The following is a 25,079-nucleotide window of genomic DNA, read 5'->3' as shown; positions in this document are numbered from 1 at the left end:
TTTCTATCATTTATAAAGGAGGCAAAAAAAAGGTTAAGACATCATTATTTTTTTCTGTGTCAGCAACACTAAATATACAGTAAATGGGATAGAATCCAATAAATAGGCAGTCAACAACTTGAGTGTTATGAATTGTTAAGGACAAATTATCATAGATGAGAGCTCTCTGCTTATGATAATCACTTATTTAAGAATTTTAGTTTGTTAAACTCAAACCAAAAAGAGGAAGCAATTATCCATTACCTTTTGAAATCTTAAGTAAGGAAAGATTAGTGCTAAGGAAGAAAGTGGAATAAATCTGAATTATACAATAGCATATTCAGCAACAAGGAAAAAGAAGAAGAAAAACCTAGGCACTCCTGTCCGGTCTTGATAACATTTTAATAATTTAACTCTGAAAATTTCATACAAGAAACTGCTTTTAAGAAGAAAGCTAGAAACATTACATAATGTAAAATATAAATACTAATTTTTCATGGTCAGAAAGAAATGTGAGTAGTGCTGAGTTGTTTGAGCTGGATTTAGCTACAGTATGCAACTAAATTGTCAGCGTTGATTCAGAAAGTCCTGTGAATAATTTTAAAAAGTAGTTTGACAATTCCAGATGATAAACATTTAAGGTGGGGAAATTACGCATGAATGCAATTGCATCTGAAGAAAACCCACTAACAAAGAAACCTTCCTTGCAAATGCACAACTAGTTTATTAGAAAAAAAGTTAAGTTTAGAAAAATCTTGCCATATTAGATTTCTATGGATAGGATGTTTTAAAATAACTAATCAGCCTTCCTCCTATGCACACCCATGCATATCTACTGAAAAAATACAATTCCAGAAAATCAACATTAACTACCAATGATAGTATGCAAAACACAATTCGTTCCAGGTTCTGAATGAAGGAAAGACACTGGCCATGTGAATTCAATAGATAAGCAAGTAATGTTGCCGGGACTGTGCAGAAAAAAAAAATGTCAGCATAAATTTGTCTATTTCATTTCTTTCAAATTCTTATTTTCTCAATTTAAATGTTTTTTTTCCCATTATCAGATTATATGTGTGTTTAGCGGAATTTATCATGCTGCCCAACTCCATTGACTCTGAGTGCCTTACAAACAAACAAACAAACAAAAAAAAAAACTAGTAAAAAATTCCTGATATAATAAAACTAATAAAAGCCTAAGAAAGGAGAGGCATTAAAATACGAGACAATCAAGGAAAACCAGTCTTTAACCCAGAGGCTGGGAAAGAGCCAGGCTTTAAGGCTACTTAAAAGATGGCAGAGTCAGAAAAATGTGGGCAGAGGGCAATCTATTTTCCAAATTATGTTTTCATGTCATATTCATGAATCACAACTACATATACATTTTTACTTAATATGATGATGTTTGTCCATTGTGTTCGAAGAGGATCTTGACCAGAGGTGGGTTTCAGCAGGTTCTGACCAGTTCTGGAGAACCGGTAGCAGAAATTTTGAGTAGTTCGGAGAACCAGTAGTAAAAATTCTGACTGGCCCCACCCCCATCTATTCTCTGCCTTCCAGGTCCCAGCTGATTGGGAGGGTATGGAGATTTTACAGTATCCTTCCCCTGTCATGCCCACCAAGCCATGCCATACCCACCAAGCCACACTCACAGAACCGGTAGTAAAATTTTTTGAAACCCACCACTGATCTTGACATATAACAGGTTGTCGACTGTCCACGATGTGTATGCAGGTGGCTGATAAGGCATATACGAGAATGAAACGTTCTGCCACATGTTGGGCAGACATGTGTGGGCATCATTGTTGCAGCATTTGCAGCTCTGGCTTTGCGGAGTGCTCGCTTCTCTCATACTATGGTTGTTCTTCTGTCCTCAGATGTCTGGCAGCCTTGGTGGATCTGCGTGGGTGGGTTCTAATTTTTTTTACTACCGGTTCTGTGGGCGTGGCTTACTTTGTGGGCGTGGCTTGATGGTCATGTGACAATTCTTTAGGATTTAGCAGTGGTACTGGTCTACCAGGCTTTTAACTGCTTGCAGAGCTGTACTGGTTTACTCATTTATTTTTGCAGGCACCGGTCTACTCATTTATATTTGCAGGCACTGGTCTACTCATTTATTTTTGCAGGCATCGGTCTACTCATTTGTTTTCTTTTAACACTGATCAGCTGTAGGGTGGCCCTTTGAAGCCCTGCAGCAAGAGTTTAAACAGTTTTTTTCCCTCTAGTTGATCAGCCGGGACTCAGGAGGCAGCAATAGATTGGGGGTGGGGCCAAATAAAAAGTAAGATTAATGCAGGGGGTGGAGGGGGGTGGGGGTATGTGGGGGGTAGCGGGGGGCAGGGGCCTGGGGGCAGAACTGGTTTGGTAACATATCATCACCGCTACCGGCTTGGCGGAACCGGGCTGAATCAGGAGGAACCCACCACTGATCAGTGTGCTTAATATATGCCTATTTGTAGGATGTTAATTATTATTGGAGAACTACATCTCAAGTGTGCGTATCAGAGTATTTTGGATTTGTATTTCGGAATGGTTAAAGTGTGTTCTGATTCTATTTCTTCCCCATTTTTACACAGAGATCTAGTTCTGAAAATAATTCTTGAAGGTCAGAAAAGCCAGAAGCCAGTAATCTAATTGAGAAGAGATACTCAAATTACAAATGGAGCTTGCTGAAGGCTTTGCAGAGGATCAAAGAAGCAAAATAAGAGAAAGTGGAGGGGATACAGGAGGAGGATTTTTTTTTTTTTAAAAAAAAGGTGATTGTGCAGGAGCAGAACTCAACCAGAAAAGGCCTTCTGTAATGAGACAAATATCTTAGTCTAAATATTTTATAAAGCTCAATAGAGTAAGAGTGGTTCTTAAGGTCATCTTATTGAATTGGACCTAGTGTAAACTGTACCCTAGTCTGCTTTGTTTATGATTGAATATAGCCCTTGGTGAAATTGCATGTACAGTGTTGAACCTTTAGGTTCTTAGCTTCAGTTAAATCCCCAAATCCCCATGTTTTGGTCTAACTTGTCAGCTTAAATATTGTAAGATTGTTTATAGATGAGTAGAAATCAAATAGTTGCCATTTTGGATTGATTCAGTTAGTAGACAGAATATTTTGGGTGTCCTGCAATTACAATATCCATATTATGTGCCAAAATGTTAAAAAAACCCACCTGAAGAATGTAAAGTTTAAATTTAGAAGATTAGATGCAAGGTATTCCACACACATCTAAAATTCTATTTTGGATTATGTTTCGTAATGAAATTGACCTTTCCTAGCTAAGCCCCCCATTCAAGCTTTAATTTGATTGCAAAATATAGGTTGAAACTTAAAATTTTAATCAGCTTGAGATCTAGGTGGTTGCTGGAGAGGCAGAGAAAGTAAGCAGCAGAAAAAAAGATGGAACTAAATTGATGTAGGATTGTGAATAAAATTTTTCTCATACTTGTAAAGGTCAGTGGACAATTTTTGACAACTGAACACTCCCCACTCTCTTTCTCCTCATGTTGCTATTTTCATCATACTAATGTTTTATTTGCCATTCATTGAAAGGATTCACTGCCTATTTTCTTCTCCTTGATTTGGCCATGGTTAGTGCTAATGAAAAATGGGCACATTTGGCACTATGACAGTAATTTGCAGATAGCTTTTCCAAAATGTTTGCCTTAATAGCCCAGGTGAATCCCAAGTTCCTATTTGCTAAATGCAAACCAGTGAGAAAACTACCCCCTTTTACCTCCAGGATGCTCTTTACTACTTTAGCATATACCTTTGCCTTTTCCTAGACACTCTTCCAAATAAATCATCAAACTAAATCCAGCTGCTGTTTTATTTTCTCCTAAAAAAAACCCCAACCCTATGGGTTTTCTTGGAAATAAAAAGAAATGGTATGGGCTCTGTTAGGATATGGTATAAGTCTAACAAGTTGTCCAGGCAATATATGTGTTCTATCACTTTAAATGTATTGTGTAACTTTAAGATGTAATGCTGAGTAATTGTACTGATGAGTCATTGTAACTGACTGCTGACTGACTGCTGACTGCAATTATCCTAATTGTACTGTTGAGTCATTGCACTGCTGACTTCACTTATCTTAAGTGGTTTACTAGTGTAAACTGTATATAAGAAGGAAGCCGAGCTATAGTCATTGTTGGACCTGCTCTCATCGTTGTTGGACCTGCTCTCATCGTGTATGAAGGAGTTCTCATCATGGATGGATCTGCTACCATCGTGATTTGTTACCAGCGTTGAATTGCTGTTTATTACCTACTGTTGTTTGTATGGTAAGAAGATATCTGTAACTTCGGACTGATTTGAATGGCTAAAGACTTGGATTGACTAAAAGACTATGCAATTGTTTTTCACTACAAAGTAAACCTTTGTTAAACCAGTTTGTATGTATTGTATTCATTGCTCTCAGTACCGTTTCTCTGTGCACTTACTCTGCTGGTTGGTAACACAACAATATCCTTAACAGGCTCATTCTCTGTTTTGCAATAAGGCATCTTCCCATTTGTTGGTATTTAATTTAAAGAATCTAGCAGATTATTTAAATTAAAGAAAAAGGCAGATAGTAGGCACCAAGAAAGTCTCTCTGGGCATTATCTTTAGTAGATTCTGCAAGAACACCTTCTTGACAAGTGTCTGAACTAACATTTTCCAGGAAGCTTTGAAAAACTAAGATCCCTTATTATTCCATTAGATAGATGTTGCCCACAAATGTAGCTTAGTCTGAGCATTTAAAACAGCAATTGTTCCTACAGCAGAAACAAAGCATTCCATGGGCAGAACTATTAAAACTCAGGGAAATATCTCCATAGAAGCCTCAACAAAATGCTATAAACTGAGAGACTATGAGTTCCCGTTCTACCTTAGGCATGGCTGGGTGACTTTAGGCCTCACTCTCTAGGAAGGAGGCAATGGCAAACTATTTCAGAAGAACCTTGCCAAGAAAACTGCATGGACTTGTCCAGGCAGTTACTAAGAGTCAATACTGACTCCAAAGCATCAAATAAAATAATGCAAATTTAGACTTGGGAGCGAAAGAATATAAGGAAATGGAAAGAAAAGTGAGGAACAATTTTAGAATCAGACAGGGACTCAGTCTAAGATAAGGCCCACCCCCCGCAAAAAAAGGTCCCAGAATAAATGAGATAAATGGATGAAGTCATATTTCTATGTTTTAAAGAGATTTTTGGAGACTGGGAGAATTTGATGGGGAGAAGAAAAGCTGTCTTCCCTTTTGCTTGTCTCAAGAGGGCAGCATTGCTCTATTCAAAGTTCTTGCCAACTGGCAGACTGTCATTGTTATTGTTGACTTGTCACTTCTGTGACCCTTGTTGATTAAATTTGGGGAAAGGGTTGTTTCTTGCACTTAAGATTTTTTTACCTCTGCAACTGAACACTCCTTCTGAGCTTTTGAATGGCAACCAAGAAAGGGGAAAAAAAAGGAATAGGGCAGTGACTGCTCATTTATAGTGGAGACCAAGGTGCATCATTACAGGTATTTCAGCCTTTAAATACATACATATTTGGCCTCAAAGCAATCATACAGTTCATTGTAAATGTTCAGAAGCAAGGAAATCTTCTGTTCCAATTTAATGCTAGGGAAAGAGACAAACGTTTTCTCACAGTTCTAAATGCAGGGAGATGGTTAGATGCTAAAGCAATCATTCTCCTCATATTGATTGGTGATGATAGAACCAGGACATCTCCAGATGTGATCAAAGATCAATAGTATAAGAAATTGTACACAAATATTAAGAGTCCAATGATTCTGTGTAGGATGGACAATGGACCCTAACCAGTGGTGGGTTTCAAAATTTTTTACTACTGGTTCTATGGGTGTGGCTTGGTGGGCGTGGCATGGCTTGGTGGACGTGGCTTGGTGGGTGTGGCAGGGGAAGGATACTGTAAAATCTCCATTTCCTCTGGGAAAATTTTGTGGGCGTGGCTTGATGGTCATGTGACAATTCTTTAGGATCTAGCAGAGGTACTGGTCTACCAGACTTTTAACTGCTTGCAGAGCTGTACCGGTCTACTTATTTGTTTTTGGAGGCACTGGTCTACCCACTTATTTTTGCAGGCACCGGTCTACTCATTTGTTTTTGGAGACACTGGTCTACCCATTTATTTTTGCAGGCACTGGTCTACTCATTTATTTTTGAAGGCACTGATCTACTCATTTAGTTTTGCAGGCACTGGTCTACTCATTTGTTTTCTTTTAACACTGATCAGCTGTAGGGCAGCCCTTTGAAGCCCCATGGCAAGAGTTAAAACAGGTTTTTTCCCTCTAGCCGATCAGCTGGGACTCAGGAGGCAGTAATAGATTGGGGGTGGGGCCAAATAAAAGGTAAGAATAATGCAGGGGCGGGGGGGGCAGAACCAGTTTGGTGACATCATATTGTCACTGCTACCGGCTCGGCAGAACTGGGCCGAACCGGGAGGAACCCACCACTGCTATAAACCCTACATAGCCTGGCATCAAGTTACATAGAAATGCGACAAAATAAATAAATAATAAATAAATAAATAAATATATTCAGAACCACATTCTTCTATTGGAATTTAACTGACTAATTCAGTCTACCTGAAAAAAACTACTAGCGGTTCCCCATTTAAGGTATCAGGAGGTAAGTGTGTGTGTGTGTAGGTGCCTTCCAGTAGCAGTATTGATTCTTTTAAATAGTGGACATCTGGTTGACTCCTACTTTTACTGCCTTTCAAAAGCATCCCAAATAGAGGTCTTCAAAAAATGGGGAAGAATTTGGTTGGGTTATAGATTGTATTCCTTGTTTATTAATTGGTTTGTGGAATTCTTAAGTCTGTATTTGTATCATATATTTTATCTTATGAATTATCAAGAGTCCTTTGCCATTGTGGTAGTGTATAAATGTGATGAACAGATGAATAAACTACTTCAATATTTTATACTGTTATATTTTACTTGGGGGGAAATGTATTACTCTTATTGTATTTTTTTATTCAGTTTGTTTTTTGGGCCCATCTAAAAGTCCTGGATTTGTGTTGATAAAGGTATCTCATGGAGTCTTAGGATTTGCACACTCCATGACTCCAGAAATAGTCAAAGGCATTGCCAGTGAGAATCAGCACACCTAATACTAGAATCTGACATTAAAGAACTATGTTCAATGTAATATATTAACGGTATTTTTAGTCAGCAAGCTGTGGTGGGTCCCTATCTCTTACTCCCAGTTTCTCCACACACAGTGAGAACTGTGAAGAGGCTTTTTTTTCTGAACTCAGAGGAGATCAGGATTATAAAACAGTGCCTGGATGAATGGAACAATATCCCCTCGCACCAAGTATATATATATATATATATATATATATATATATATACTATATAAGCATTTTCTTCTGGACCCAGATAGTCTCACAACCTTTATGTATTACTGTAAGCTAGATTTACATAGGCTTTATCGACTGTTTTAGCACCTGCAACATTTTTCAGTAATTGCAAAACTACGTTTATAGAACCAAAAAAAAAAGCAAAACCTACATAACTTTTGTCATAGAAGCTGTGATTTCATGTTAATATTTATAATTTTAAAAACTGAAGATAAGTACCACTTTTGTTTTAACTCAGAACTGCAAAGAAAGAAAGGATCCTCCCCCAATTATTATTTTCCACAGACTGTATCAGAAATAGGAGTCTTTTTCTCTTATCTATCTCATTTTATTCTGCCTAACCATCCCATTCCATTAGACCTATGTAATTACTGGCCAACAATTAAAGGCTACATTAGCTAGATCATAGCTTGGTATATCTCTCACACCTATCTCCTCATTTTCATTAACAAACATTTGCCCAACAGCAAGCCCACAAGACGTACATTATGCAGGAATCCTGATAATACCATGTTATTAAATTCATTAACATTAAGAAAAGGGAAGTCACATATGGCTCCTGCCTGATAAAATATTCAATTAAAAAAATCTATTTCACAATTTCGATGAGTTTCAACAAATGAGGCACAGTACTGAATGACTGAACAGTGAGACTAAAAATAAATAATGAAAGTATTTTTCTTTGAACAGCCAGAATATATGATCAGATCATTACAATCGGATCATTACAACCACAGAACAGTATGTAATACAAAAATGCCCAGAAGGCTTTAGTTATTATTTGGAAGCCTTATCGTCATAAAGGCAGTGCAGAAATGTGAGCAACAATTTACCTAGTAGCATCTTACTCTACTGAGCATGCAACCACTGAGATTGTCCCTAATTAGTCCCTAATTTAATGGAAAGAATTTAACCAGGCTTGATTAGTGAAATTCTTTATAGCACACTGGAAAATGTTACAAGCAGCTCTCTCTTCTGAAACTTGCTATCAGAAATGGTATTGGGTACAAGAGGACTGTAGGCATTGAAATCCTCAGGTGTCCCTCCTCCCTGATTGCTACCTGCTCTTCCCTGCATATTCGGCCACTATTCTTATTTATTTCTTTAATTTGATTTGATTTCTATACCTATCCATCTCAACGTGTGGTTTTGGGCAGCATATATATATAAAAACAATTAAAAACAATTAAAACAATACAAAAGAAAAATACATCATTTCTGAGTAAAATCATTGCTATGGATATTAATACAGGCAAGAAATGGGGCCATTAACACATTTTGGGGGTCCAGGCCTGGGCATAGAATCAGGTCTTCACAGGTTTATGAAAGGCCAACAGATTCAGGGTCGCCTTAATCTCTGAAGGAAAAATTCTAGGGGGTAAGGACCAGGGGTAGGTTCTACTTGCCTTTACTCCTGGTTTGCAATGGGAGCATGCACAGATCGTCAATTATGACATCCGGGCGGGTGGACAGAGCCTCTCTCCGCTTTTACCAGTTCTAAAGAACCGGACAGAACTGGGAGCAACCCACCACTGGTAGGGACTACAGTGGAGAAGGCAGACTTCCTAGTTTCTTAAAAGACCATGGCCAATGAGTGGGCAGGAGTCCCTGTTACTGTATCCTTACTGGTCATATGTATCTCTAAGGATATGTATATGAAGGTGCCTATTCAGTTGCTTGCTATTTAGATTCAGAACAATTATTTCACTGAAAATGATATATGACACCTAGCCTTTTGATTGGACTAGGATAACATTTTGTGACAGTTTGATGTCACATCCTGAGTCCAGAGACTGCTCCTGGTGCGTGAAACTCTTAACATTTATTTTGTGGTCTACCTTTGCAACAGAGTATTACACTTTACAAGATGTGTGAATTAGCTCAGAATAGGGATATTGGGAAAATTCAAGTGAGAGCTGCCACCTAAGGAAGCAAAAATGTTTGAGGCATACATTGGCTAACTAGAACATGGCTGATAGGCTATGCTAACTTTAGGCATGTTAGGTGTCTCTTCTCTCTTGCTGCAAGATCTAGAAATAGATTTCAAAAATAAATAAGATATGGAGAGTTAAAGTAGTGTGTGATTTTCTGACAACACTGGTGTATCTTTTTTCCCTTGCCGTATCAAATTCTTGAATACCCAGGGGAGTGTAAGACTCCATGCATAATTCCTGTGTTACATGCACCTAAGACAATTCTCAGATGAGGAAGTAGAACAATTACATGTCCAGAAAACAGCTTGCAAACAGGAACAAACCTCGATGGAGTAGTGCGATTGAAAATGTAACTTACAGGAAGAAAGAAATGCTGGATTTTCCCCACTGTCTTCCTTTGGATTCCATGAAATACTGAAAAAAATAAGAGGGGCTGAGAATCTAAAACAGGGGACATATAGGCATAGGCATCCACAACAAATAGAGATGTTGTCTGAATGATACAATCTGTATTGTGATGCCATAATGGAAGTTTCATCCTTATCTGTTTATGTGAAATATCATGATGTAAGTATACAAGGAATAGAGTTTGTGTCAAGACATGAAGAACTTTTCCAGAGTTTTAGGCAATTCACAACACCTGGGAGCCCAGGAGAATCACCCTAACAGTGTCTTTTAAGTCTGCCTTTCACTGCTCTTTGAACTGACTGCAACTGCAGTTTTTTACATGACACATGTAACCATTACCAGCAATCTATTCCTCTGGACTATTTCCTGGAATCTTGGCTTGTTTCTGGAACTTCTGTGCACAATTCTTGAGTGTCATGGTTTTATTTCCCCACTAGGCTTCAATCTGGTTTCATTTGACTCTGGAAGAATCGTCCCTCTGCATGGGCATTTGCATGGAAGGGCAAGTAATGAAATTCATATCTGGCAGTGTTGAGAAAAATTCCATTCCATGCGTTCTTGCATACAAAAATAACTGATTCTCCTTCACTTGGGCGTGTGTTTTGCTCTAGTCATAAACATGACATTCTGCCAGAACAGTGGTGAGACTCTGGCAGCAGAAAAGAGGTACTTACAAAACCAAAATCATCTCTGCCAACCCTGCCAACACTGCCTTCACCTGAATCATGGTTGCTTTTTGAGTTTATGTTAGAAAAAAGGGAAGCAATAACTTTTTAAATGCTTAATGTGAGCATTTGTTAGCACTCAACTGGGGTGACAGCTAAATGAAATGAGGCAGCACAGCCTCAGTGCTAGATCCTGGAGACAAACCATAGCAAAAACCAGCATTTTCATGCCCCACTAACAAATGTTGCCTGACATCTAACTCACTGCTGTGATAAATAAAAGAATGGGTTAAATGAACCTTGGTCTGATCCACAAACAAAATTCTCATCTTATTATACTCCAAATGATAAACTGCCTTCTTGTAAATGCTTATTGATTTGTATTTTCCATCTGTTTTTCTACCTCAAAAAGTTATGACTAGCACATGCCCCAAATATCTAGCCTTTAAGTTAGGAATCCAAGTCTGGAGATGTATTATTTAAACTGTTGACTACAAAGAAAGATTGGAAGTTGTTCTAATTAAGTCTTATCTGATCTTACTGAACAATTGTTTGGTTTGGTTTCTAAAACTCTGTTATAGCATAACACTTTTCTCTCAGGATAGAAAAAAGGTAGCCTGGTTGTAGTTTCAATGGTGATCTGATTGTGTGTGTGTGTGTGTGTGAGCACTTAACAGGAAATCTTCCAATCCAATTCAGTAATTACCGTAGAATACATTAGACTCAATGAGGTCAGCAGAGCAACTTCTGTCTCTGTTTGCATCTTTAAGCATTTTATGCTGTGTAACAGGGGAAACTCTGAAATAAAGTCTGATTCTTTACACAAATGAAAGAGGGAGAATCAAACTGCCCAAGAATCTTAAAATAATTCTCCTCTTTTTAATAACACCATCTCCAAGCAGTATGCAGACATATTCTTCCAACTGGATGTGCACTGATTTTCCTAAATATTCTGTGCCATGTTGAAAAATTTAGTGGCTCATGATGTGAAGGCAATTCAAAATGGAGAAAAAGTTAGTCTGTAACATAAATAAACAACATGATATCTCTGGGCATTTTTGTCTTTGGGCCTATCAGGTTGTGTCCCTCCTAATGTTTTAAAAAATGTATATTTTAATTACAAATGAAACACGAAGCTAACCTATAAAATAAAGTATCTGTCACTTGCATACTATTTATTTAAAATGATTTTGGAGCCCACATAGTCCCATTGGCATGATAGAAAGCATCTTGGGAATTTAACTTACCACCTGTTAAATAAATAACTTTTGTCAACCCATTATGATAGACCAATATTGTCTATAGTTTCTTGTACCATTTGGCACCAAAGTAGGGTTGGGGTTTTTTGAGTCCTGTTTTTTAACTTCTTTCTCAGGACTGACATTTCATTTGAAATCTCCTATCTTTCTTATCTAATTAAATAGAATGTTTATACTTTTCCCCCCCTTCTGTTAAGGGCTTTTGCATTTCTTTGATATCTTATCTTATGGTAAGATGGTCAGTCAATAAGTTTGATAAAATAAATCTTTGCCACCTTCTATAATTATAATACTATGCCCTCCATGGTAGCCATTTTGTAAATGCATCTACTATATGCTATTAATATTCTAATTTGTTTTATATAGTTTCTTTTTTAAAAATAATTTTTATTAACAATTTGTCTTTAAAAACAACACAAAAACCAATCACACATATATAAAAACAAAACATGTCAAGACATAACGTATTGAACATTATATTACGTAACATATTGTTTTATATAGTTTCATGACAGATTCAGAATGGCTTCCACTTAAAAATCAAATAGGAATAAAAGTTAAGAAAAAAAATCAGTATCATCCAGAAGACATACAACAAACAAACAAACAAACAAACAAACAAACAGCCTACAGATTTTAGCAACCACCAGGAAGACTACGAGAACAGTGTGGTTTTCAAAGACTTTTAGGGTGGATCAGATCCGATGAGAGACAGGCATTAACTTTTGAGTGGTCTTCAAGGTCAGCCCCATTAAAGAGCATTGTAACAGTTCAACTGTGTGGGGTACAAGTTAATGTACAAGTGACCATGTTGGGGGCTGTTTAATCTAGGTAGAGATACAACTAGATAGAACTGTAGGCCTTCTTGGCCATAGTTGTCACCTGCTTTTTGGAATGGTATGTGGGAATCCTCTTGGAAGACAGCAGGAACAGCCACATCCTAGACAACATTCTAATAAATGAAATTTGAGTCTAAAAGAGGAGGGGTAGTGAAAGCATTTCAGAAGGGACCCTCCCTAGTTTTCAAAGGATTGTAAGGTTTTGAAATGTAACCTTACAATACCATAGAGATAGAGTTAGTACTCCCGGCTGTGATTCTTGTCTGATATATTTGAGCAACAGCTGTGAATTCAAGAAAACCTGCAAGTTCTTCACCTGTAATCAGTGGTGGGTTGCTTCTGGTTCGCACTGATTCTATTGAACCGGTAGTAAAACCAGTGGGAGGCTCCACCCACTGACTCCGACATCATCAGAATGCTTCTGTGCATGCGAGAAGAGCATGCACGCGGCCCCGTTGCAAACTGGTAGTAAAGGTAAGTAGAATCCACCCCACCTGTAATAGAATGTAAGAATGGCTTTGGGGAAAAGATAGAAAGGATTTTGCCTAGAAAACTATCAGGCAAGAGAGGCAGGAGCCCCTACTAGCTTAGTGGTCAGAGAAAGAAACTTAAAAAGAACCCATCCTCATGTATTAAGTAGTTAAGTACTGGCAGGAAGTTCTGTACTTTTAACTATGATGTTAGCCCTTCTGAGAGAAAACATGACTAAATGAACTAAATTTACTTTATTGTAAGGCTACATTAAAAGTTTTTTACTTGAGACCTGAAAGATTGATTTAGCCCTTCAGGGTAGATAGAAAGCCAGATAGACAGTACTTTATTTCAGTCACTGACCAATAAACTTACAATAAACAAAATGAACAACACAAAACTATCCCCCAACAACAAGAACTATTAGCCCTTTCAGGTATATCAGTCAGTAAATACAATTATGTAGATGAGCTAAATTTACCTTATTGTAAGGCTACATTAAAAGAATCTTGAAAGTCTAAAAGTACAAAACTTCCTGCTGCTATTTTTTTTACTGCATGATACTTTAGGGCAAATCCTTTCTAAGTTTCTTTGTCTGAAAGTTAAGATACTGGGGGCTCCTGCCATGTTGTTTGTTTCCTAGACAGCATCTCTTTTCCTCTTTTCCCAAGGTCATTCCCATGTTCCGCTACATCATCATCATCAGTCTCAAATGGGGAAGTGCCAAAATGAAGCTAATCCCACTAAAGATTCAGAATTATTTGGACTATTAACCCAAAGGGTTTCTCATATCTGATTTATGAAAGACGCAGTTTGCTCACCTGGAGCTGCTACTTCACCCTCCCCCACCTAATGTAAATGTCACTTTCCCTCAAAATTCAAGAACAAGAGGTAGGGTTTCAACAGCTGGGTTACAATACTGGATGACAACAACAACATATATCAAAAATATCTGCATTTTTGCTGACATCTAGTGATTCCTTGGATTTTTATAACTCACGTTTGTAATTTATGTAAAATAGAAGTTGATATTCCAATTATTCACCTCTAACTGCATTAAATGGGACAAAAGCACAAAGCAAAGGATTGCTATTGCTTATTGAAGATCAGTACAAAATTTTATAAACTTCTGAAGAACATCATGTAAATGCTGTCAGTCTCTATTCACAAAAGAACCTGATGTTAGTTAACTAAGCTGGCCATGATGAAAAAGAAAAGAATAGACCAGAATACTTGAGATAAGATAGTGGTTGATGTTTTTCATATAATCATTTCTTCTCCTATATACTTTACAATTAATATAAGAACCAGTTTGGTTTTGTGGTGAAGGCACTAGGCTAGAAACCGGGAGATTGTTAGTTATAATCCTACCTTGGGCATGAAAACTGGCTGGGTATTTTCAGCCCATTATTGTTTTATCCCACTAACGTGGTTGTTGTTGTGGAGAAAATAGACAGGAAGGAGTACTAAATATGGTTGCTTTCTTGAGTTTTTTTATGAAAATAATAAGGGCAGGATTTTCTTAAAAATATGCAAGAAAAGAAAGTATTCAGCAATGATGTTGGAAAATCATCCATCCATATTTCTTTAGGGTATGACTCCAAGTATTTTTCATTCTTCATTCATGACAATGGATCATTTTGATTCTTGCTGCACAGTTCAGAAGAGGTATTATAAGAATTCAGTCAAAAGCCAAGACACAGGATTCTTTTTGCAGAAAAATAAGCATTTGTTCAAAGCAAACATGCATATTTTACTTGGTAGAGTAAGCACAGGAGAAATGATGTAGAACAGTGGTTTTGCATTCAGAAATTGTCAGGTTCAGTTTACAGCATCATCAGGAAAATTAGGGAAGTTCTCAACATCATCAGGAGAATTAGGGACAAAATCTTCAAAGGAATCCAATTCAGTAGGGAAGAAGAAAACAACTCAGTACCCTTCCTGGGTAGCCTGATCTGCAGAGACCACAATGGCAAATTAGAAACACCAGTATATCAAAGAACCACCCACTCCAATCAAGTGCTCCACAACCAAATTAATAATCTACCCACAAGAGAAGTAATGTAAGAACTGTATTTAGACAAGCACAGACACACTGCAGCAATCCTGAAGAGCAGAAGTAAACAGATAATCTATATCATTTTCCAACAAAATGGATGGCCATGCAACTTCAGCAAAACTTGCCTGACTGAACCCAATATAGCACAACAAACACAAACTGTAAAAGGATAACACTGTCATACATCAAAAACTTCTCAGAAACTACCAACAGACTATTACAACCACATGGAATCAGCATAGCACACAAACCAAGTAAAGCCCTCCAAAACATCCTAATTAAACCAAAAGACCCAGACTATGGAAAAGAGATAATCAACAAGTCAAAAAGGGATCAAAAAGACCAAAAAAACTGAACTGAAGAAGCGAAATATTTTCAAGGAAAAAACCCAAGAAAGTCCAGTTGCTTTTGGAAAAGGGCCTGACCCAGACCATTGAGAATCCCCATAGACAAAAAGACCGAAACACCTTCTCACCAACCATCAGCACTAGATGAGCATAGATTAACACCAAAATTAACATCAGACCAACAAACAAGAAGTAAACAATACCTCCATCACGGAACTGCCCAACAAGCTAAAAGTAAACAGCCAAACAACCAAACAACCTCCAAGACCACTCCGACCAACATTGACAGGGCAAGCCACTAGAATATAAATTGAGAGCAAATCCCACTCCTTACTAGCATGGTTGATGTTACCTAGTTTGAGTAATGAAACATCTGGAAAGAAAACAACAAAGCTCAGAGAGCATCAAGGACCACTGAGACAATACTGTTACTATAAGTTATCTTTCCATGTCCCTTTCTCCTATCAGCTATTCTTTTCAGTGCTGTCAGCTGTCTCAAGTCTTTATTCATCTAGTAGGTAAGAAAATATATGCTGAAGTCACTGAAAAAGATACCAAGTTGTAATTCAAATTCTACTTTCCAGACTGCTTCCTAGGATTAGTACAGTAATTACTTACATGTTGCATGCCCATTGTTCCACCCTTTATACAAGAGCAGCTTGCAAGTGTCAATGATATAACAGCTCCTGCTCTCAGGTTATGTTCTAAACTGCACAGTGAAAAAGGTGTGTGTGTGTGTGTGTGTGTGTGTGTGTGTGTGTATGTATGTGAGAGTATGGCGTGTGTGTGTGTGAGAGAGAGAGAGGGAAAGAGAGAAAATGAGAGAGAGAGAGAAAATGAGAGAGAGAGAGAGAAAAAAATGAAAGAGAAAGCAAGATGAGGTACCACAAGCAACCAGTTATTGTAGTGAGACTGGATAATGGAGTAGTGACAGTTGAAGGAAGTGATCTTTTAATTCCTTCTTTGTTCAAGTGTAAGTATCGGACAGTTTAGCTAATGCTAAATGATTGTTCAGGAGAAACAATGACTGAGAACAACCTTAAAGTAACCTTAAACCTTAAAGTAAAAGTTTGAGTTTGAAACTTTTTTTCTATTTGAAAAAAAGTAAAAAACAAAAACAAAAACAAAAACAAAATCCTTATAGCATGCAACTAACTTTTCCCCCCAAACTTTTCCAGATGGTTTAGATACTAATTAATAGGATTGTACAAAACATTGATCTGAAGATTTGATTAGAAAGTTTAAATTGAATAATCAATTTGAATCAAATCTTCTGATTAAAGCAGATGCTTTTGAAAATGGGAAGATGCCATGGATTTTTCCATATGTGCATACACATGCATTTTTATTAATCTGAATCTTTGAAGCAAATCAAATTGTGTATTTAAATCGCATCTGGACTAGTTTGTGCACCTGAACCAATGATAAATAAACATTAATTACACACACACAAGACTCACATACAAACATATACATACATACATACACTTTCCAGTCTGATGTCATCTGTTTTAGGTTAATAATGAAAATATGGAAACTGTCCAATCATGTTGCCAATTTATTATCTCACCAGTTCTGAAACTGAAAACCATTTATAAAACATTTAGAGCAATTAAATTTAGCATATCAAGTAATTGTTCCAAACATATCATGAGCCCAAATCCCACTCTTCCCTGTTGTTATGAGCATTGGTCATGCTGTCTGGAATTATTTGGAACTATAGACCCAGTCAGAATTGTGGTAAGAAATGAATTCTATTGCAATAGTAATAACATACAGCACATTGTACTGGAAGGCAGGTGGTGGGATGAACTATCTTGTTCCATTCTATGCAAATTTTCTGTTGCATAAGTAAGTTTTTTCTTTTGCTAATCCTGGATCTACTGTTAACCATATTCAGTAGATGATAGCAATTTCTAATATTTTGGGAAAATGCATTCCTGTATACTATCTAACCTTTTATAAACATATCATCCCCTGGTACAGATATGTTTTTCTGCCGTTCTCATTGGCTTTGTACCCAAAATATACTTAGCACTTGATGCTGCTACCTTATAGATTTGTGTTTAGGAGAATAATAGTTGCAAAATTAACATGCAATAGTCTGTTGTTGATCTTTCTGCTACTAGTATGAGAAACATCATTTGGAAAGAAAAATAATGTCCTTGGTTGCATGCATCCAATCCCATAATGTACATTTAATTGCTCACCATCTATCATCCACTCTCTTCATTTATTTCCAAGACACATTTTGATTGTTTTGTTTACTGCTTACTGTGTTTATTACTTTCATAGGAAAATGTGATGCGATATATTTTGTATCAAGGTCACTACTTTGATAATCTTAGTGGATATACTTCATCCATTCAGGACTGGATTATAATGAATTCAAACTAGTTTCATACTGAGGCACCCTTCCTCCTCCAGATGGAGGCCCATTATAATGTGTCATTGGCAATGTGCTAAATAAATAACATTATCCACTGTAATACTTAGTAATTATGGAAGATTGAAGAAAGGACACAGAGAAGTTGTTCAGGTTGCTTGTTTCATCCAGTGGTTAATATAATGCCAATAAGCAAGGATAAACGTGACTATTGAATGTCAATAACACAGATGACCATAGATATGGAAGTTGGCAGCTCTTGATTCCCATCCAGCAATATAATTATTCATGCAGAATCCAGGACATCCTATATATTTATAGCAAATTCATTCTTACTGAATGTGAATCTTGATAGAGCCAAAATGTCACTTGTAATAAATAAGAGGGAAGAATCAATCAGCTTGTGGCGATGCCAAGATTTGTAGAAGTTAAAAAAAGAAAACTCTGAAGGAGATGCATATATGAATAAAAATGAATGAGTGAGTGAAATAGCTGAGGGGGGAGGGAAGAGCCTTAAACTCTTGGGTATAGGGAAGGCCCAATTAAGATTGATTAGTAACTGATGAATGCGGTGGAATGCAAAACTAAGAAGAGAGAACAGAATTTTGGAACAAAAGCTTAAAGGTATCAGATATCTGGATTAGGCATTTATATAATTTCTGTAATCACTTCATCCAAGTTGTAAGGAAAATGTGCAAAAGAAAGGAATAGTTACATTCCTGTTGTTCTCCTTGGGTAGCTTGTGAGAACACTATATCAATGGCCAAGATTGTTGGTCACAGGCTGGATCTCAAGCAATAGCCCGAGGCTCACTATTAAACAGAGCCAAATCAAATCAAATTTCATGCATTCCTTTGTTATATCCAATTTGCATTTATGCTCTTGCTTTTTCATGAGCTCTTTCTATTTTTATGCCAGTGTCTGAAAGCAAATTGACTTCCTGCAACAGTTTCTCAAGTATTTCTTTAGAATTTGATCCAATCAGAATTCTGTCCATCATAACATTAGCTTAATGAAAAGCACAATCTCTTGCTATTAAGTGTGTAGCTGAGTTATCCACTCATCTATGCATTCATCTAGTCTTTACTGTCATTGCTGCAACAGCTTTTTGTGCAAAGATGAGGTTTTATGTGGAGTGCAAATGACTTTGTGTGTGTGTGTGCGTGTGTGCGCGCACACACACATTATAGCAGTTTTTCTTTCATCTCTAGTAAGACTTCTGGTCCCTGCAGTATATGATTCGTATACTGTATATTTCTTGCTTGTGGTATCAGAAAATGTGCAGTGTTTTCATTTTTAGGTCATGTGCATTCAGGAACTGCAAATATTCATTTAAGATTTCTTTCCATTTTAACCTATTTTCTTTTACATTTGAACATCCTTAAAGTTTAAGGGCATACCAGAATGTATCCTACTTTGTGGGAAGCAAATAAACCATATGTTAGTGTGCAAAGCTATTCTGTTCTAAGTTATTCGGGCCAAATAGACCTTACTGTGCTTGTGCCAGACTGACCAGTATCATTAACCACAAATGCTGCATTATTGTGCTTGTGCCAGACTGACCAATATCATTAACAACAGATGCTGGATGTGGTATGGGAATGATTAAGGCTGGTAAAGTAATCTATACCTTATCTATTTTACTAAAGGTATTACAAATGATGGATGGGAAAAAATCAATATCCCTAAGCCCATCTGGTTATAACTAAAACATATGGAAAATTGTGAGTTGGCAAATAGAATAAGTAATAAAGAATGAATTAAATGAATGAAGGAAAAATGTTATGTACTTCTAAATCTCAGAACAATTCTGAGATTTAAACTGCTTGTTTTCTTCAAATGGATTAGCAGTGAGGTCAGGTTTTGGCCATCACACACCCTTTATATCCATGCAGGGATTTTAAAAAGTGTGTTGGACTGCTTGTTATAAATGTAAAAGTGTATGAAGAAATTGTAAGATTTGCTGGTAGAAGGAGAGTAGACATTAAATGGTCTGTTGCAAGAAGGTCTGCATTAAGGGGTCTGTTGCAAGAAATTTAAAGATAAATAGTTGCGAATAGGAGGATGCTTCTACCCATATGGAACTGGGAATTAGATATGTCTTGAGAAACATAAAAGTAAGCAGAATGTAGTGGGAATGAGTAAGTTAAAAAGTGTGCATGTATACAATAAGAAGAGATCGGATAAACAATGAATGGGAACTGTCTGAGGATTTAATGCATATGTGAATGATATATGTTGGTTTGGTTATATGGAGAAAATAAATTAAAATTTAATAGCAAAACAAAATGTATGAAAGAAGAGTGAATGCTCAAGAATCAAGAGAAGCATTCCTCTTCATGGTTTTATGAATTTAATGGGCTTTTGAAAGCAGGAGGTAAGTAGTTTAAAAACGTTCTTGTACATATTAAAATTTGAGCATGATGCATGATGTAATGGGAATAAGAACAGTTTGTAATGATAGAAAGATATATCTATGGAGATTCTCAATCATCCAGGTCATGGTTGTCCCAAAGGTGCTTTTTTCAAGAGGCAACTGAACTTTCTGGTTTTTCTTTGCTTCTCATCCGAGAAGCTTCTTCAGCTTTGACTGGATGGTGGACAATGGAAGGATTTATACACCTTGCAGACAGCTGGTCATTAGCATTCTTTCAGTGGGTCATTAAGGTCACTTGGAGGTTTATCTGTGTCATCAGGGTCCCCTGAGTGGTACAAATTGGTGTGGAGCCTTCCTGGAACTGTTGAAAGGACTGTGTTGTAGATTGGAGATAGATGATGTCATATTCCCGCCCCCCTGTTGAAAGAGGGTTGTTCAATTTTGACATAAATGGCCTCTTTCACCCCTCTTTCAAACCAGCGATCCTCTCTATCCAAAATATTCAATGAAAAATCATTTTAAAAAACATTGAAACTTGGCTGAGTTCCTTAAGATATGGAGGGAAAGAATGTCTATATATAAAATATATCTTAGTATCACTATGATACACGCCACATGGTGGTCATTGATTGCATAGTGAATATAGTTTTGATTTATAGTAGTTTGGGGATGGAAAAATCTAATGCTTTCCATCAGCCAATGGCAAAGGGTTACTGGAGTTGTTATCCAGTTATTATACTGCACTCTGGATCACTGGTTCCTTATATTAACTTCCTTTATACCTATGAGCAGTGATTTTTAATTATTGTCTCCAATCCGTTCCTCATAATTAATTGGTTCACACCAACATGTTTTATTTGCATGAAGATGAAAAGTCTCCAAAGATTAAAAGTGCATGAAATTCAAGACAAAGGTGAAATGGATGCTGTATTTATTCCTAATTCTTTGCAGCAGCAGGTATGAGATCTTGGACTTACATCGATCATAACAATCATGAAATTTTAAATAGGAAGACATAACCTTTCTGTCCTGGATTTTGCATAACATTCTCTTTGATATAAAAAATGCCCTATACGCACATGGTTATTGAACAAACACAGCATTCTTTGTCCTTGAAGCAAAGTAGATAATTCATGATCATGAGATGGGTGCTCCAAATGCATATATTTTCCAAACACTGGGGTTTTTTTTTTAGCATGAATTTATGGTTCATGTATGCATGACAATAATTTATAGAAGTTCTCTGATGCCACTTATGAGAGGGAAGATATAATTCACTGTATCCTAGAGTTTGGAAAAGAGCTGGTTATCACGGTTATGGTGAACTATAAACAGAACAGTGGTCTGTGAATAGCTCATCTTAACCTGGACTGCTCTTTTCCAAAATGGTAAACTGTAGATCTCCTTTCATAAATGGCATCAAAGAATTCCCAGATATTATTCGCCCTTCACACATACCCCACCAAAAAGGCAGTGTGCTTAAGCTACTAATGCTAGCAAGGAGTCCCACCAGTTTACCTACTTGTGTGAATCTACAAGAACTGATATGTGATCTACCTATGAATTTCTTAAATGTTTCCTTTCTTCATACACTCTGTTTTTCCTAAATCATTAAAATGGATAAGAATCAATTTTGGAAAGGCAGGCGAAGGAGAATGACTCTGGCCAGGCTAAGGCATTTTGGACATGGAATGTTGCCAGGGGCAATTAGCAAGCAGTATGAATCTTCCTTACCTGCTGACAGACTATCTGCACAAGTGATGCTACTTGTCCTGTGGGTTACAGAATGGCAGTTTAGCCTGTCCAGTTTCACTGACGTTTGCTTGATTGAAAGGGATTGGATTGGGCTATTACAAAAACTGCATTTAAGAAAGTGCTCTTAATCCCTGTTTTATGAGGCACTCACAAGAAGGCAGCTCGTTTCTTGTGGAGAAGTAGCAGTATCAGCAGTTACTGAACAAAAACACATTTGCAACCTATGGCCTAAACAAATTCAAACTGAAAACAGCAAATAAAGGTGTTTATGAACTCCTGAAAATCTATGTAAATAACTTAAATTTAGCTTGAAATAAAAAAAAAAATAAGCTATTGATTTTATACCATTTTGCTTCTCCTTTTTCTTAGTCCTATATAGCTTGTTTTCATAGTCACCATGCATGGATGACCTTTATTATGCTTCATTCAGGCACATCTAGTTCTGAAAGAATGATAAGGTCTTATTAAACTGTAATTCATACTATTTATTTCTTTCATTTCATAAATTTTGAACAAAACCAGGTTCTTAATATATTCACACAGTAGATTTGATTTATCTCAATTAGTTGGGCATGTGGATACATTAAATCAGTAGTATTTGTATCTGTTAAATCAGTATGGATTTAAGGGGTAGGTATCTGGTGAATTGTAGCAAAGCACCCAAATATTTATGTCCAAGAAATATAGGTAATTTCCAGTGGTGGGTTTCAAATTTTTTTACCACCCGTTCTGTGGATGTGGCTTGGTGGGCATGACATGGCATGGCTTGGGCAGGGGAAGGATACTGTAAAATCTCCATTCCCACCCCACTCTAGGAAAAGGGTACTGCAAAATCTCCATTCCCACCCCACTCCAGGGAAGGATACTGTAAAATCTCCATTCCCACCCCACTGTAGGGGAAGGTTACTGCAAAATCACCATTTCCTCCCAATCAGCTGGAACTTGGGAGACAGAGAACAGATAGGGGCTAGGCCAGTCAGAATTTTTACTACCGGTTCTCAAAATTTCCACTACTGGTTCTCCAGAACTGGTCAGAACCTGCTGAAACCCACATTTGGTAATTTCATCCAATTGGTGCTTACAGTGAAGTCACTATTTAAGTGAAATGATAATAACTAAAAACAATCTTCTGAACCTGCCCAAATGTAGAATATACCAAATACTGTACTAAGTAGTATTTGTGCATGGGTGTAAATGTAAGCAAATAAGATATAAGTGCATCTATGTGAACTAATAATAATCATATATCAACAATCAACACACATTCAGCAAATAAAGTGTGACATAAATTATTTTAGGAAGACCCAAGACTCGAGCAGTTCACAATTCTTGATATATTTGAGATATTAGTGATACAGCCAAGGAAACATGTGCATCTTTAATATTCAGCAATTAATTCAGAGTCTTATTAACATTGTTGTTTGCTTCAATCCAAAATGTGGCAATAATAAGACAAGTCCAAACTGTTTGAGTTAATATTCCAGTTCCTGAATAGCATCTTCAACAGCAAGGCAACTGCAACCAATCTTTATGAAATATTCTTTGATTAAGCATTTAGTTTATTGTAGGAAACTCATTTTAAGATCAGAGGAAATAAATTTCAAGTTATTTAAGCATCCTGCCACTGGCTTTTTATCTTTTTGTTAGATGTATTTTCTGGCTTTCATGCAGGAGCAAAAGTGAGCATACATAATGCCCTCTCCTCTTGTCTTTTGCTACAACAGCAAGTCTTTGAGGAAAGTTGAGTGGAGAGAGACTGACTGTCCCAAAGTCATCAGTGAGCTTCTATGGTTGAGGCCAGACTAAAACTGTGTCTCCCTGGTGCCAGTCTAATTTTTTAATTGCCATATCACACAAGCTCTCTTGGATTTCCCGGACATGACAATGAAGCTCATTATTCCAAAAAGCACATAAATGACCAGAGCCAAAATTATCAACTCCTTTCAGTTCCTGATAAAAATGGGTTACAGATTAGAAACTTGAAATGATTCCTTCAAAGTTTCCAATCAGCTGTACAGCAATTTATTAGCAGCAACCCCAGTTTAGTTCCACTATTTTCAGTGGAATGCATTGCACTGATGGGTAAGAAGAACCCCACCCTTGGATATTTTTTACCCCTGGTCTTTTGAAGAGATAAGGGGGGTTCGCTCACCTAGGCCTGGAGCTGGTAGGCAGATTGAAAGGGTCACTACTTGGGAGCCCCACTTTGTGAGTGGAACAAGGGCCACTTTATTTGCATGAGGCAGTTTTGCAATAATATTATTTGTATGGATGAAGGTGTCCCAATTAGGGTACATATGGCACTGGAGAATTAACATGCCAAGTAAGAAAAAAATGAGCCATATGCCTTAGATACTTTGGACAATAGTATCTGAAGGAACATTTAATTCTCTATGTTCCTATCCATACCCTAAAATCATCTTTGGATGGCTTGCTCTGAATGCCCATCCATGCTGAAATATGGTATTTGAATATTTTCTGTGGTAGCAGTATATTTTCTGTGGTAGCAGTATATCTTCAAGGCTTTAGTTCAATATCTTTTTGTAGTTTTAATTAATGTTACATTTCTTTCTTTCTTTCTTTCTTTTCTTTTTTGTAAATTCATCATTTTTTTCTTTTTCTTTCTTTTTAATGTGAAACAGTTAACATTCCCACAAGGTCTGCCTATTTATTTAATAAATTCCAAATAGCATCAAAAACACTTTCAACAGAATCTTGGTCTTTCAATTTTTTACAGTGTCCTGTATCTGTTTATAAATTTCTTAATTAAAATCTTGTTAAAGTCTTTGCTATTGTTTTAGAATCTTTAAAAAATATTTTTTCTCTTTGCTTTCGTTTCTTTAATTCAAAAGGAAAGCCATGAACAATATTTATGTCTTTGTGTATATCTTTTAAAAGACTTAATAGGAAGCACAATGGGTATTCTAATGGAAGTGGATTTGTGAGATATCTTTTTTTCAATCATATGCACAAAAGTGCAACATTTTTTTCTTAAAACACAACTTAGCTTTTTAAAGTTGCCTCTTATTTGCATACTGTACCTATTTCATGAAGTTTTCAGTTAACCTTTTACATTGTTTTTAATTGTTTTTTCCACAATAAATCACAAAAATGTTTATTTCTAATATACTAAAGTCAATTAACAGGTCCAAGTCTATTTTGCATATTTGTACAATTGTACAGTAGAAAGTAAGAAAAAAAGATCAACTAACTAACAAATGCCCATGTAAAAACATT

Source organism: Pituophis catenifer, unplaced genomic scaffold, assembly GCF_029215685.1.
Source record: "Pituophis catenifer annectens isolate HBS135680 unplaced genomic scaffold, rPitCat1.0.hap2 SCAF_6, whole genome shotgun sequence".
Taxonomy (NCBI): domain Eukaryota; kingdom Metazoa; phylum Chordata; class Lepidosauria; order Squamata; family Colubridae; genus Pituophis; species Pituophis catenifer.
The sequence above is the reverse complement of the archived record's forward strand: the minus strand, read 5'-3'. Positions refer to the sequence as shown.